Here is a 17,208-nt window from a genome sequence, read left to right on the forward strand (position 1 = left end):
TATCAATCTCTACAACTCTCTATCACTCTCTATCACTCTCTGACTCTCTCTGACACTCTCTATCACTCTCTGACACTCTCTATCACTCTCTGACACTCTCTGACACTCTCTGACACTCTCTATCACTCTCTATCACTCTCTATCACTCTCTGACACTCTCTGACACTCTCTATCACTCTCTGACACTCTCTATCACTCTCTGACACTCTCTGACACTCTCTGACACTCTCTATCACTCTATGACACTCTCAGACACTCTCTGACACTCTCTGAAACTCTCTATCACTCTCTATCACTCTCTGACACTCTCTGACACTCTCAGACACTCTCTGACACTCTCTGAAACTCTCTATCACTCTCTGAAACTCTCTGACATTCTCTATCACTTTCAGACACTCACTATCACTCTCTGACACTCTCTGACACTCTCTGTCACTCTCTGACACTCTCTATCACTCTCTGACACTCTCTGACATTCTCAGACACTCTCTGACACTCTCTGACACTCTCTGACACTCTCTGTCACTCTCTGACGCTCGCTATCACTCTCTGACACTCACTATCTCTCTCTGACACTCTCTGACACTCTCAGATACTGTCAGGCACTCACTATCACTCTCTGTCACTCACTATCACTCTCCACACTTTCTTGACACTCACTATCACTGTCTGACACTCTCTATGACTCTCTGACACTCTCTGACAATCACTATCACTCTCTGACACACTCTATCTCTCTCTGACACTCTCTGACACTGTCTGATACTCTCTATCACTCTCTGACACACTCTATCTCTCACGACACTCTCTATCACTCTCTGACACTCTCTATCACTCTCTGACACTCTCTGACATTCTCAGACACTCTCTGACACTCTCTGAGACTCTCTATCTCTCTCTGACACTGTCTGAAACTCTCTGTCACTGCTATCACTCTCTGACACTCTCTGACACTCTCTGTCACTCTCTATCACTCTCTGACCCTCTCTGACACTCGCTATCACTCTCTGACACTCTCTGACACTCACTATCACTCTCTGACACTCTCTGACACTCTCAGATACTCTCAGACACTCACTATCACTCTCTGACACTCACTATCACTCTCTGACACTCTCTGACACTCACTATCACTCTCTCACACTCTCTCACACTCTCTGACACTCACTGACACTCACTATCACTCTCTGACACTCTCTGACACTCTCTATCACTCTCTCAAACTCTCTGACAATCTCAGACACTCTCAGACACTCTCACACACACACTATCACTCTCTATCACTCTCTATCACTCTCTGACAGTCTCTGACACTCTCTGACACTCTCTGACACTCACTATCTCTCTCTGACACTCTCTATCTCTCTCTGACACTCTCTGACACTGTCTGACACTCTTTATCACTCTCTGACACTCTCTATCTCTCTCTGACACTCTCTGACACTGTCTGACACTCTTTATCACTCTCTGACACTCTCTATCACTCTCGGACACTGTCTGACACACTCTATCACTCTCTGACACTCTCTGACACTCTCTGACACTCTCTATCACTCCCTGACACTCTCTGACATTCTCAGACACTCTCTATCTCTCTCTGACACTGTCTGACACTCTCTATCACTCAGTGACACTCTCTGACACTCTCTGACACTCTCTGTCACTCTCTATCACTCTCTGACCCTCTCTGACACTCGCTATCACTCTCTGACACTCTCCGACACTCACTATCATTCTCTGACACTCTCTGACACTCTCAGATACTCTCAGACACTCACTATTACTCTCTGACACTCACTATCAATCTCTGACACTCTCTGACACTCACTATCACTTTCTGACACTCACTATCACTCTCTGACACTCACTACCCCTCTCTGACACTCTCTGATACTGTCTGACACACTTTATCACTCTCTGACACTCTCTATCTCTCTCGGACACTGTCTGACACACTCTGTCACTGCTATCACTCTCTGACACTCTCTGACACTCTCTGACACTCTCTGTCACTCTCTGACCCTCTCTGACACTCGCTATCACTCTCTGACACTCTCTGACACTCTCTGACACTCACGATCACTCTCTGACACTCTCTGACACACTCAGATACTCTCAGACACTCACTATCACTCTTTGACACTCACTATCACTCTCTCACACTCTCTGACACTCTCTGACACTCTCTGACTCTCTCTGACACACTCCATCTCTCTCTGACACTCTCTGACACTGTCTGACACTCTCTATCACTCTCTGACACTCTCTGACACTGTCTGACACTCTCTGTCACTCTCTATCACTCTCTGACCCTCCGTGACACTCTCTATCACTCTCTGACTCTCTCTGACACTCTCTGACACTCTCTGACACTCACTATCACTCTCTGACACTCTCTGACACTGTCTGACACTCTCTATCACTTTCTGACACTCTCTGACACTCTCTGATGCTCGCTATCACTCTCTGACATTCTCTGACACTCACTATCACTCTCTGACACTCTCTGACACTCTCAGATACTCTCAGACACTCACTATCACTCTCTGTCACTCACTATCACTCTCTGACACTCTCTGACGCACACTATCACTCTCTGACACTCTCTGACACTCTCCATCACTCTCTGACACTCTCAGATACTCTCAGACACTCACTATCACTCTCTGACACTCTCTATGTCTCTCTGACACTCTCTGACATTCACTATCACTCTCTGACACACTCTATCTCTCTCTGACACTCTCTGACACTGTCTGATACTCTCTCTCACTCACTGTCACTCTCTGACACTCTCTGACACTCACTATCACTCTCTGACACTCTCTATCTCTCTCTGACACTCTGTGACACTGTCTGACACTCTCTATCACTCTCTGACACTCTCTATCTCTCTCTGACACTCTCTGACACTCTCTGACACTCTCTATCACTCTCTGACACTCTCTGACACTCTCTGACACTCTCTGTCACTCTCTGACACTCTCTGTCACTCTCTGTCACTCTCTAACACTCTCTGACGCTCGCTATCACTCTCTGACACTCTCTGACGCTCACTATCACTCTCTGACACTCTCGGACACTCTCAGATACTCTCAGACACTCACTATCACTCTCTGTCACTCACTATCACTCACTGACACTCTCTGACACTCACTATCACTCTCTGACACTCTCTGACACTCTCTGACACTCTCTGACACTCTCAGACACTCACTATCTCTCTCTGACACTCTCTATCTCTCTCTGACACTCTCTGACACTGTCTGACACTCTTTATCACTCTCTGACACTCTCTATCTCTCTCTGACACTCTCTGACACTGTCTGACACTCTCTGACACTCTCTGACACTCTCTATCACTCTCTGACACTGTCTGACACACTCTATCACTCTCTGACACTCTCTGACATTCTCAGACACTCTCTGACACTCTCTGTCACTCTCTATCACTCTCTGAGACTCTCTGAAACTCACGATTACTCTCTGACACTCACTATCACTCTCTGACACTCTCTGACACTGTCTGACACTCTTTATCACTCTCTGACACTCTCTATCTCTCTCTGACACTCTCTGACACTGTCTGACACTCTCTGACACTCTCTGACACTCTCTATCACTCTCTGACACTGTTTGACACACTCTATCACTCTCTGACACTCTCTGACACTCTCTGACACTCTCTATCACTCTCTGACACTCTCTGACATTCTCAGACACTCTCTGACACTCTCTGTCACTCTCTATCACTCTCTGAGACTCTCTGAAACTCACGATTACTCTCTGACACTCACTATCACTCTCTGACACTCTCTATCTCTCTCTGACACTGTCTGACACTCTCTATCACTCACTGACACTCTCTGACACTCTCTGACACTCTCTGTCACTCTCTATCACTCTCTGACCCTCTCTGACACTCGCTATCACTCTCTGACACTCTCCGACACTCACTATCACTCTCTGACACTCACTATCACTCTCTGACACTCACTACCACTCTCTGACACTCTCTGATACTGTCTGACACACTTTATCACTCTCTGACACTCTCTATCACTCTCTGACACTGTCTGACACTCTGTATCACTCTCTGACACTCTCTGACACTCTCTGACACTCTCTATCACTCTCTGACACTCTCTGACACTCTCTGTCACTCTCTGTCACTCTCTGTCACTCTCTATCACTCTCTGACACTCTCTGAAACTCGCTATTTTTCTCTGACACTCACTATCACTCTCTGACACTCTCTATCTCTCTCTGACACTGTCTGACACTCACTGTCACTGCTATCACTCTCTGACACTCTCTGACACTCTCTGTCACTCTCTGACCCTCTCTGACACTCGCTATCACTCTCTGACACTCTCTGACACTCACGACCACTCTCTGACACCCTCTGACACTCTCAGATACTCTCAGACACTCACTATCACTCTCTGACACTCACTATCACTCTCTCACACTCTCTGACACTCTCTGACACTCTCTGACTCTCTCTGACTCTCTCCATCACTCTCAGACACTCTCAGACACTCTCTGACTCTCTCTGACACTCAACATCACTCTCAGACACTCACTATCACTCTCTGACTCTCTCTGACACTCAGACACTCACTATCACTCTCTGACACTCTCTGACACTCTCTGACACTCACTATCACTCTCTGACACACTCCATCTCTCTCTGACACTCTCTGACACTGTCTGACACTCTCTATCACTCTCTGACACTCTCTGACACTGTCTGACACTCTCTGTCACTCTCTATCACTCTCTGACCCTCCGTGACACTCTCTATCACTCTCTGACTCTCTCTGACACTCTCTGACACTCACTATCACTCTCTGACACTCTCTGACACTGTCTGACTCTCTCTATCACTCTCTGACACTCTCTGACACTCTCTGATGCTCGCTATCACTCTCTGACATTCTCTGACACTCACTATCACTCTCTGACACTCTCTGACACTCTCAGATACTCTCAGACACTCACTATCACTCTCTGACACTCACTATCACTCTCTGACACTCTCTGACACTCTCAGATACTCTCAGACACTCACTATCTCTCTCTGACACTCACTATCACTCTCTGACACTCTCTGACACTCACTATCACTCTCTGACACTCTCTGACACTCTCTGACACTCTCTGACACTCTCTGACTCTCTCTGACTCTCTCCATCACTCTCAGACACTCACTATCACTCTCTGACACTCTCTGACACTCAGACACTCACTATCACTCTCTGAAACTCGCTATCACTTTCTGACACTCTCTGACACTCACTATCACTCTCTGACACACTCCATCTCTCTCTGACACTCTCTGACACTGTCTGACACTCTCTATCACTCTCTGACACTCTCTGACACTGTCTGACACTCTCTGTCACTCTCTATCACTCTCTGACACTCTCTGAAACTCGCTATTTTTCTCTGACACTCACTATCACTCTCTGACACTCTCTATCTCTCTCTGACACTGTCTGACTCTCTCTGTCACTGCTATCACTCTCTGACACTCTCTGACACTCTCTGTCACTCTCTGACCCTCTCTGACACTCGTTATCACTCTCTGACACTCTCTGACACTCACGATCACTCTCTGACACTCTCTGACACTCTCAGATACTCTCAGACACTCACTATCACTCTCTGACACTCACTATCACTCTCTGACACTCTCTGACACTCTCTGACACTCTCTGACACTCTCTGACTCTCTCTGACTCTCTCCATCACTCTCAGACACTCACTATCACTCTCTGACACTCTCTGACACTCAGACACTCACTATCACTCTCTGAAACTCGCTATCACTTTCTGACACTCTCTGACACTCACTATCACTCTCTGACACACTCCATCTCTCTCTGACACTCTCTGACACTGTCTGACACTCTCTATCACTCTCTGACACTCTCTGACACTGTCTGACACTCTCTGTCACTCTCTATCACTCTCTGACACTCTCTGAAACTCGCTATTTTTCTCTGACACTCACTATCACTCTCTGACACTCTCTATCTCTCTCTGACACTGTCTGACACTCTCTGTCACTGCTATCACTCTCTGACACTCTCTGACACTCTCTGTCACTCTCTGACCCTCTCTGACACTCGTTATCACTCTCTGACACTCTCTGACACTCACGATCACTCTCTGACACTCTCTGACACTCTCAGATACTCTCAGACACTCACTATCACTCTCTGACACTCACTATCACTCTCTCACACTCTCTGACACTCTCTGACTCTCTCTGACTCTCTCCATCACTCTCAGACACTCTCAGACACTCTCAGACACTCTCTGACTCTCTCTGACACTCAACATCACTCTCAGACACTCACTATCACTCTCTGACTCTCTCTGACACTCAGACACTCACTATCACTCTCTGACACTCTCTGACACTCTCTGACACTCTCTGACACTCACTATCACTCTCTGACACACTCCATCTCTCTCTGACACTCTCTGACACTGTCTGACACTCTCTATCACTCTCTGACACTCTCTGACACTGTCTGACACTCTCTGTCACTCTCTATCACTCTCTGACCCTCCGTGACACTCTCTATCACTCTCTGACTCTCTCTGACACTCTCTGACACTCACTATCACTCTCTGACACTCTCTGACACTCTCTGACACTGTCTGACACTCTCTATCACTCTCTGACACTCTCTGACACTCTCTGATGCTCGCTATCACTCTCTGACATTCTCTGACACTCACTATCACTCTCTGACACTCTCTGACACTCTCAGATACTCTCAGACACTCACTATCACTCTCTGACACTCACTATCACTCTCTGACACTCTCTGACACTCTCAGATACTCTCAGACACTCACTATCTCTCTCTGACACTCACTATCACTCTCTGACACTCTCTGACACTCACTATCACTCTCTGACACTCTCTGACACTCTCTGACACTCTCTGACACTCTCTGACTCTCTCTGACTCTCTCCATCACTCTCAGACACTCACTATCACTCTCTGACACTCTCTGACACTCAGACACTCACTATCACTCTCTGGCACTCTCTGAAACTCGCTATCACTCTCTGACACTCTCTGACACTCACTATCACTCTCTGACACACTCCATCTCTCTCTGACACTCTCTGACACTGTCTGACACACTCTATCACTCTCTGACACTCTCTGACACTGTCTGACACTCTCTGTCACTCTCTATCACTCTCTGACCCTCTCTGACACTCTCTATCACTCTCTGACTCTCTCTGACACTCTCTGACACTCACTATCATTCTCTGACACTCTCTATCTCTCTCTGACACTCTCTGACACTGTCTGAAACGCTCTATCACTCTCTGACACGCTCTGACACTCTCTGACACTCGCTATCACTCTCTATCGCTCTCTGACACTCTCAGACACTCGCTGACACTTTCTGTCACTCTCTATCACTCTCTGACACTCTCTGAAACTCGCTATCACTCTCTGACACTCTCTGACACTCACTATCACTCTCTGCCACTCTCTATCACTCTCTGACTCTCTCTGAAACTCGCTATCACTCTCTGACACTCTCTGACACTCACTATCTCTCTCTGCCACTCTCAGACACTCTCAGACACTCACTATCACTCTCTGACACTCACTATCACTCTCTGACACTCACTATCACTCTCTGACACACTCGGACACTCTCTGACGCTCTCTATCACTCTCCATCACTCGCTATCACTCTCTCAAACTCTCTGACAATCTCAGACACTCTCAGACACTCTCACACACACACTATCACTCTCTATCACTCTCTATCACTCTCTGACACTCTCTATCACTCTCTGACAGTCTCTATCTCTCTCTGACACTCTCTGACACTGTCTGACACTCTTTATCACTCTCTGACACTCTCTATCTCTCTCTGACACTCTCTGACACTCTCTGACACTGTCTGACACTCTCTGACACTCTCTGACACTCTCTGACACTCTCTATCACTCTCTGACACTGTCTGACACACTCTATCACTCTCTGACACTCTCTGACACTCTCTGACACTCTCTATCACTCTCTGACACTCTCTGACATTCTCAGACACTCTCTGACACTCTCTGACACTCTCTGACACTCTCTGTCACTCTCTATCACTCTCTGAGACTCTCTGAAACTCACTATTACTCTCTGACACTCACTATCACTCTCTGACACTCTCTATCTCTCACTGACACTGTCTGACACTCTCTATCACTCACTGACACTCTCTGACACTCTCTGACACTCTCTGTCACTCTCTATCACTCTCTGACCCTCTCTGACCCTCTCTGACACTCGCTATCACTCTCTGACACTCTCCGACACTCACTATCATTCTCTGACACTCTCTGACACTCTCAGATACTCTCAGACACTCACTATTACTCTCTGACACTCACTATCAATCTCTGACACTCTCTGACACTCACTATCACTCTCTGACACTCACTACCACTCTCTGACACTCTCTGATACTGTCTGACACACTTTATCACTCTCTGACACTCTCTATCACTCTCTGACACTGTCTGACACTCTTTATCACTCTCTGACACTCTCTGACACTCTCTGACACTCTCTATCACTCTCTGACACTCTCTGACACTCTCTGTCACTCTCTGTCACTCTCTATCACTCTCTGACACTCTCTGAAACTCGCTATTTTTCTCTGACACTCACTATCACTCTCTGACACTCTCTATCTCTCTCTGACACTGTCTGACACTCTCTGTCACTGCTATCACTCTCTGACACTCTCTGACACTCTCTGTCACTCTCTGACCCTCTCTGACACTCGCTATCACTCTCTGACACTCTCTGACACTCACGATCACTCTCTGACACTCTCTGACACTCTCAGATACTCTCAGACACTCACTATCACTCTCTGACACTCACTATCACTCTCTCACACTCTCTGACACTCTCTGACACTCTCTGACTCTCTCCATCACTCTCAGACACTCTCAGACACTCTCTGACTCTCTCTGACACTCAACATCACTCTCAGACACTCACTATTACTCTTTGACTCTCTCTGACACTCAGACACTCACTATCACTCTCTGACACTCTCTGACACTCTCTGACACTCAATATCACTCTCTGACACACTCCATCTCTCTCTGACACTCTCTGACACTGTCTGACACTCTCTATCACTCTCTGACACTCTATGACACTGTCTGACACTCTCTGTCACTCTCTATCACTCTCTGACCCTCCGTGACACTCTCTATCACTCTCTGACTCTCTCTGACACTCTCTGACACTCACTATCACTCTCTGACACTCTCTGACACTGTCTGACACTCTCTATCACTCTCTGACACTCTCTGACACTCTCTGATGCTCGCTATCACTCTCTGACATTCTCTGACACTCACTATCACTCTCTGACACTCTCTGACACTCTCAGATACTCTCAGACACTCACTATCACTCTCTGACACTCACTATCACTCTCTGACATTCTCTGACACTCACTATCACTCTCTGACACTCTCTGACACTCACTATCACTCTCTGACACACTCTATCTCTCTCTGACACTCTCTGACACTGTCTGACACTCTCTATCACTCTCTGACACTCTCTATCTCTCAGGACACTCTCTGACACTCTCTGACACTCTCTATCACTCTCTATCACTCTCTGACACTCTCTGACATTCTCAGACACTCTCTGACACTCTCTGACACTCTCTGACACTCTCTGACGCTCGCTATCACTCTCTGACACTCTCTGACACTCACTATCTCTCTCTGACACTCTCTGACACTCTCAGATACTCTCTAACACTCTCTGACACTCTCTGACGCTCGCTATCACTCTCTGACACTCTCTGACACTCACTATCACTCTCTGTCACTCACTATCACACTCTACACTTTCTTGACACTCACTATCACTCTCTGACACTCTCTGACACTCTCTATCACTCTCTGACACTCTCTATCACTCTCTGACACTCTCAGATACTCTCAGACATTCACTATCACTCTCTGACACTCTCTATGTCTCTCTGACACTCTCTGACAATCACTATCACTCTCTGACACACTCTATCTCTCTCTGACACTCTCTGACACTGTCTGATACTCTCTCTCACTCACTGTCACTCTCTGACACTCTCTGACACTCACTATCACTCTCTGACACTCTCTATCTCTCTCTCTGACACTCTGTGATACTGTCTGACACTCTCTATCTCTCTCTGACACTCTCTGACACTCTCTGACACTCTCTGACACTCTCTGACACTCTCTGTCACTCTCTGTCACTCTCTGACACTCTCTGACGCTCGCTATCACTCTCTGACACTCTCTGACGCTCACTATCACTCTCTGACACTCTCTGACACTCTCAGATACTCTCAGACACTCACTATCACTCTCTGTCACTCACTATCACTCTCTGACACTCTCTGACACTCACTATCACTCTCTGACACTCTCTGACACTCTCTGAAACTCTCTGACACTGTCTGACACTCTCTCTCACTCTCTGACACTCTCTGACACTCTCTATCACTCTCTGACACTCTCGATCACTCTCTGACACTCTCTGACACTCACTATCACTCTCTGGCACTCTCTATCTCTCTCTGACACTCTCTGACACTGTCTGACACTCTCTATCACTCTCTGACACTCTCTGACACTGTCTGACACTCTCTATCACTCTCTGACACTCTCTATCTCTCACGACACTCTCTGACACTCTCTGACACTCTCTGTCACTCTCTGACACTCTCTATCACTCTCTGACACTCTCTGACATTCTCAGATACTCTCAGACACTCACTATCACTCTCTGTCACTCACTATCACTCTCTACACTTTCTTGACACTCACTATCACTCTCTGACACTCTCTGACACTCTCTGACCATCTCTATCACTCTCTGACACTCTCTATCACTCTCTGACACTCTCTATCACACTCTGACACTCTCTGACACTCTCAGATACTCTCAGACACTCACTATCACTGTCTGACACTCTCTATGTCTCTCTGACACTCTCTGACAATCACTATCACTCTCTGACACACTCTATCTCTCTCTGACACTCTCTGACACTGTCTGATACTCTCTATCACTCTCTGACACACTCTATCTCTCACGACACTCTCTATCACTCTCTGACACTCTCTATCACTCTCTGACACTCTCTGACATTCTCAGACACTCTCTGACACTCTCTGAGACTCTCTATCTCTCTCTGACACTGTCTGAAACTCTCTGTCACTGCTATCACTCTCTGACACTCTCTGACACTCTCTGTCACTCTCTATCACTCTCTGACCCTCTCTGACACTCGCTATCACTCTCTGACACTCTCTGACACTCACTATCACTCTCTGACACTCTCTGACACTCTCAGATACTCTCAGACACTCACTATCACTCTCTGACACTCACTATCACTCTCTGACACTCTCTGACACTCTCTATCACTCTCTGACACTCTCGATCACTCTCTGACACTGTCTGACACTCTTTATCACTCTCTGACACTCTCTATCTCTCTCTGACACTCTCTGACACTGTCTGACACTCTTTATCACTCTCTGACACTCTCTATCACTCTCTGAAACTGTCTGACACACTCTATCACTCTCTGACACTCTCTGACACTCTCTGACACTCTCTATCACTCCCTGACACTCTCTGACATTCTCAGACACTCTCTGACACTCTCTGTCACTCTCTATCACTCTCTGAGACTCTCTGAAACTCGCTATTACTCTCTGACACTCACTATCACTCTCTGACACTCTCTATCTCTCTCTGACACTGTCTGACACTCTCTATCACTCACTGACTCTCTGACACTCTCTGTCACTCTCTGTCACTCTCTGTCACTCTCTATCACTCTCTGACACTCTCTGAAACTCGCTATTTTTCTCTGACACTCACTATCACTCTCTGACACTCTCTATCTCTCTCTGACACTGTCTGACACTCTCTGTCACTGCTATCACTCTCTGACACTCTCTGACACTTTCTGTCACTCTCTGACCCTCTCTGACACTCGCTATCACTCTCTGACACTCTCTGACACTCACGATCACTCTCTGACACTCTCTGACACTCTCAGATACTCTCAGACACTCACTATCACTCTCTGACACTCACTATCACTCTCTCACACTCTCTGACACTCTCTGACACTCTCTGACTCTCTCCATCACTCTCAGACACTCTCAGACACTCTCTGACTCTCTCTGACACTCAACATCACTCTCAGACACTCACTATTACTCTTTGACTCTCTCTGACACTCAGACACTCACTATCACTCTCTGACACTCTCTGACACTCTCTGACACTCACTATCACTCTCTGACACACTCCATCTCTCTCTGACACTCTCTGACACTGTCTGACACTCTCTATCACTCTCTGACACTCTATGACACTGTCTGACACTCTCTGTCACTCTCTATCACTCTCTGACCCTCCGTGACACTCTCTATCACTCTCTGACTCTCTCTGACACTCTCTGACACTCACTATCACTCTCTGACACTCTCTGACACTGTCTGACACTCTCTATCACTCTCTGACACTCTCTGACACTCTCTGATGCTCGCTATCACTCTCTGACATTCTCTGACACTCACTATCACTCTCTGACACTCTCTGACACTCTCAGATACTCTCAGACACTCACTATCACTCTCTGACACTCACTATCACTCTCTGACACTCTCTGACACTCACTATCACTCTCTGACACTCTCTGACACTCACTATCACTCTCTGACACACTCTATCTCTCTCTGACACTCTCTGACACTGTCTGACACTCTCTATCACTCTCTGACACTCTCTATCTCTCAGGACACTCTCTGACACTCTCTGACACTCTCTATCACTCTCTATCACTCTCTGACACTCTCTGACATTCTCAGACACTCTCTGACACTCTCTGACACTCTCTGACACTCTCTGACACTCTCTGACGCTCGCTATCACTCTCTGACACTCTCTGACACTCACTATCTCTCTCTGACACTCTCTGACACTCTCAGATACTCTCTAACACTCTCTGACACTCTCTGACGCTCGCTATCACTCTCTGACACTCTCTGACACTCACTATCACTCTCTGTCACTCACTATCACACTCTACACTTTCTTGACACTCACTATCACTCTCTGACACTCTCTGACACTCTCTGACACTCTCTGACACTCTCTATCACTCTCTGACACTCTCTATCACTCTCTGACACTCTCAGATACTCTCAGACACTCACTATCACTCTCTGACACTCTCTATGTCTCTCTGACACTCTCTGACAATCACTATCACTCTCTGACACACTCTATCTCTCTCTGACACTCTCTGACACTGTCTGATACTCTCTCTCACTCACTGTCACTCTCTGACACTCTCTGACACTCACTATCACTCTCTGACACTCTCTATCTCTCTCTCTGACACTCTGTGACACTGTCTGACACTCTCTATCTCTCTCTGACACTCTCTGACACTCTCTGACACTCTCTGACACTCTCTGACACTCTCTGTCACTCTCTGTCACTCTCTGACACTCTCTGACGCTCGCTATCACTCTCTGACACTCTCTGACGCTCACTATCACTCTCTGACACTCTCTGACACTCTCAGATACTCTCAGACACTCACTATCACTCTCTGTCACTCACTATCACTCTCTGACACTCTCTGACACTCACTATCACTCTCTGACACTCTCTGACACTCTCTGAAACTCTCTGACACTGTCTGACACTCTCTCTCACTCTCTGACACTCTCTGACACTCTCTATCACTCTCTGACACTCTCGATCACTCTCTGACACTCTCTGACACTCACTATCACTCTCTGGCACTCTCTACCTCTCTCTGACACTCTCTGACACTGTCTGACACTCTCTATCACTCTCTGACACTCTCTGACACTGTCTGACACTCTCTATCACTCTCTGACACTCTCTATCTCTCACGACACTCTCTGACACTCTCTGACACTCTCTGTCACTCTCTGACACTCTCTATCACTCTCTGACACTCTCTGACATTCTCAGACACTCTCTGACACTCTCTGACACTCTCTGACACTCTCTGTCACTCTCTGTCACTCTCTAACACTCTCTGACGCTCGCTATCACTCTCTGACACTCACTATCTCTCTCTGACACTCTCTGACACTCTCAGATACTCTCAGACACTCACTATCACTCTCTGTCACTCACTATCACTCTCTACACTTTCTTGACACTCACTATCACTCTCTGACACTCCTTGACACTCTCTGACAATCTCTATCACTCTCTGACACTCTCTATCACTCTCTGACACTCTCTATCACACTCTGACACTCTCTGACACTCTCAGATACTCTCAGACACTCACTATCACTGTCTGACACTCTCTATGTCTCTCTGACACTCTCTGACAATCACTATCACTCTCTGACACACTCTATCTCTCTCTGACACTCTCTGACACTGTCTGATACTCTCTATCACTCTCTGACACACTCTATCTCTCACGACACTCTCTATCACTCTCTGACACTCTCTATCACTCTCTGACACTCTCTGACATTCTCAGACACTCTCTGACACTCTCTGAGACTCTCTATCTCTCTCTGACACTGTCTGAAACTCTCTGTCACTGCTATCACTCTCTGACACTCTCTGACACTCTCGGTCACTCTCTATCACTCTCTGACCCTCTCTGACACTCGCTATCACTCTCTGACACTCTCTGACACTCACTATCACTCTCTGACACTCTCTGACACTCTCAGATACTCTCAGACACTCACTATCACTCTCTGACACTCACTATCACTCTCTGACACTCTCTGACACTCACTATCACTCTCTCACACTCTCTCACACTCTCTGACACTCTCTGACACTCACTATCACTCTCTGACACTCTCTGACACTCTCTATCACTCTCTCAAACTCTCTGACAATCTCAGACACTCTCAGACACTCTCACACACACACTATCACTCTCTATCACTCTCTATCACTCTCTGACAGTCTCTGACACTCTCTGACACTCTCTGACACTCACTATCTCTCTCTGACACTCTCTATCTCTCTCTGACACTCTCTGACACTGTCTGACACTCTTTATCACTCTCTGACACTCTCTATCTCTCTCTGACACTCTCTGACACTGTCTGACACTCTTTATCACTCTCTGACACTCTCTATCACTCTCTGACACTGTCTGACACACTCTATCACTCTCTGACACTCTCTGACACTCTCTATCACTCCCTGACACTCTCTGACATTCTCAGACACTCTCTGACACTCTCTGTCACTCTCTATCACTCTCTGAGACTCTCTGAAACTCGCTATTACTCTCTGACACTCACTATCACTCTCTGACACTCTCTATCTCTCTCTGACACTGTCTGACACTCTATATCACTCACTGACACTCTCTGAAACTCTCTGACACTCTCTGTCACTCTCTATCACTCTCTGACAATCTCCGACACTCACTATCATTCTCTGACACTCTCTGACACTCTCAGATACTCTCAGACACTCACTATTACTCTCTGACACTTACTATCAATCTCTGACACTCTCTGACACTCACTATCACTCTCTGACACTCACTATCACTCTCTGACACTCACTACCACTCTCTGACACTCTCTGATACTGTCTGACACACTTTATCACTCTCTGACACTCTCTATCACTCTCTGACACTGTCTGACACTCTCTATCACTCTCTGACACTCTCTGACACTCTCTGACACTCTCTATCACTCTCTGACACTCTCTGTCACTCTCTATCACTCTCTGTCACTCTCTGTCACTCTCTATCACTCTCTGAGACTCTCTGAAACTCGCTATTACTCTCTGACACTCACTATCACTCTCTGACACTCTCTATCTCTCTCTGACACTGTCTGACACTCTATATCACTCACTGACACTCTCTGAAACTCTCTGACCCTCTCTGACACTCGCTATCACTCTCTGACACTCTCCGACACTCACTATCATTCTCTGACACTCTCTGACACTCTCAGATACTCTCAGACACTCACTATTACTCTCTGACACTTACTATCAATCTCTGACACTCTCTGACACTCACTATCACTCTCTGACACTCACTATCACTCTCTGACACTCACTACCACTCTCTGACACTCTCTGATACTGTCTGACACACTTTATCACTCTCTGACACTCTCTATCACTCTCTGACACTGTCTGACACTCTCTATCACTCTCTGACACTCTCTGACACTCTCTGACACTCTCTATCACTCTCTGACACTCTCTGTCACTCTCTATCACTCTCTGACACTCTCTGAAACTCGCTATTTTTCTCTGACACTCACTATCACTCTCTGACACTCTCTATCTCTCTCGGACACTGTCTGACACTCTCTGTCACTGCTATCACTCTCTGACACTCTCTGACACTCTCTGACACTCTCTGTCACTCTCTGACCCTCTCTGACACTCGCTATCACTCTCTGACACTCTCTGACACTCTCTGACACTCACGATCACTCTCTGACACTCTCTGACACTCTCAGATACTCTCAGACACTCACTATCACTCTCTGACACTCACTATCACTCTCTCACACTCTCTGACACACTCTGACACTCTCTGACTCTCTCTGACACACTCCATCTCTCTCTGACACTCTCTGGCACTGTCTGACACTCTCTATCACTCTCTGACACTCTCTGACACTGTCTGACACTCTCTGTCACTCTCTATCACTCTCTGACCCTCCGTGACACTCTCTATCACTCTCTGACTCTCTCTGACACTCTCTGACACTCACTATCACTCTCTGACACTCTCTGACACTGTCTGACACTCTCTATCACTTTCTGACACTCTCTGACGCTCGCTATCACTCTCTGACACTCTCTGACACTCACTATCACTCTCTGTCACTCACTATCACACTCTACACTTTCTTGACACTCACTATCACTCTCTGACACTCTCTGACACTCTCTGACACTCTCTGACACTCTCTGACACTCTCTATCACTCTCTGACACTCTCTATCACTCTCTGACACTCTCAGATACTCTCAGACACTCACTATCACTCTCTGACACTCTCTATGTCTCTCTGACACTCTCTGACAATCACTATCACTCTCTGACACACTCTATCTCT

Source organism: Heterodontus francisci, chromosome 10 (genome assembly GCF_036365525.1).
Source record: "Heterodontus francisci isolate sHetFra1 chromosome 10, sHetFra1.hap1, whole genome shotgun sequence".
Classification (NCBI taxonomy): domain Eukaryota; kingdom Metazoa; phylum Chordata; class Chondrichthyes; order Heterodontiformes; family Heterodontidae; genus Heterodontus; species Heterodontus francisci.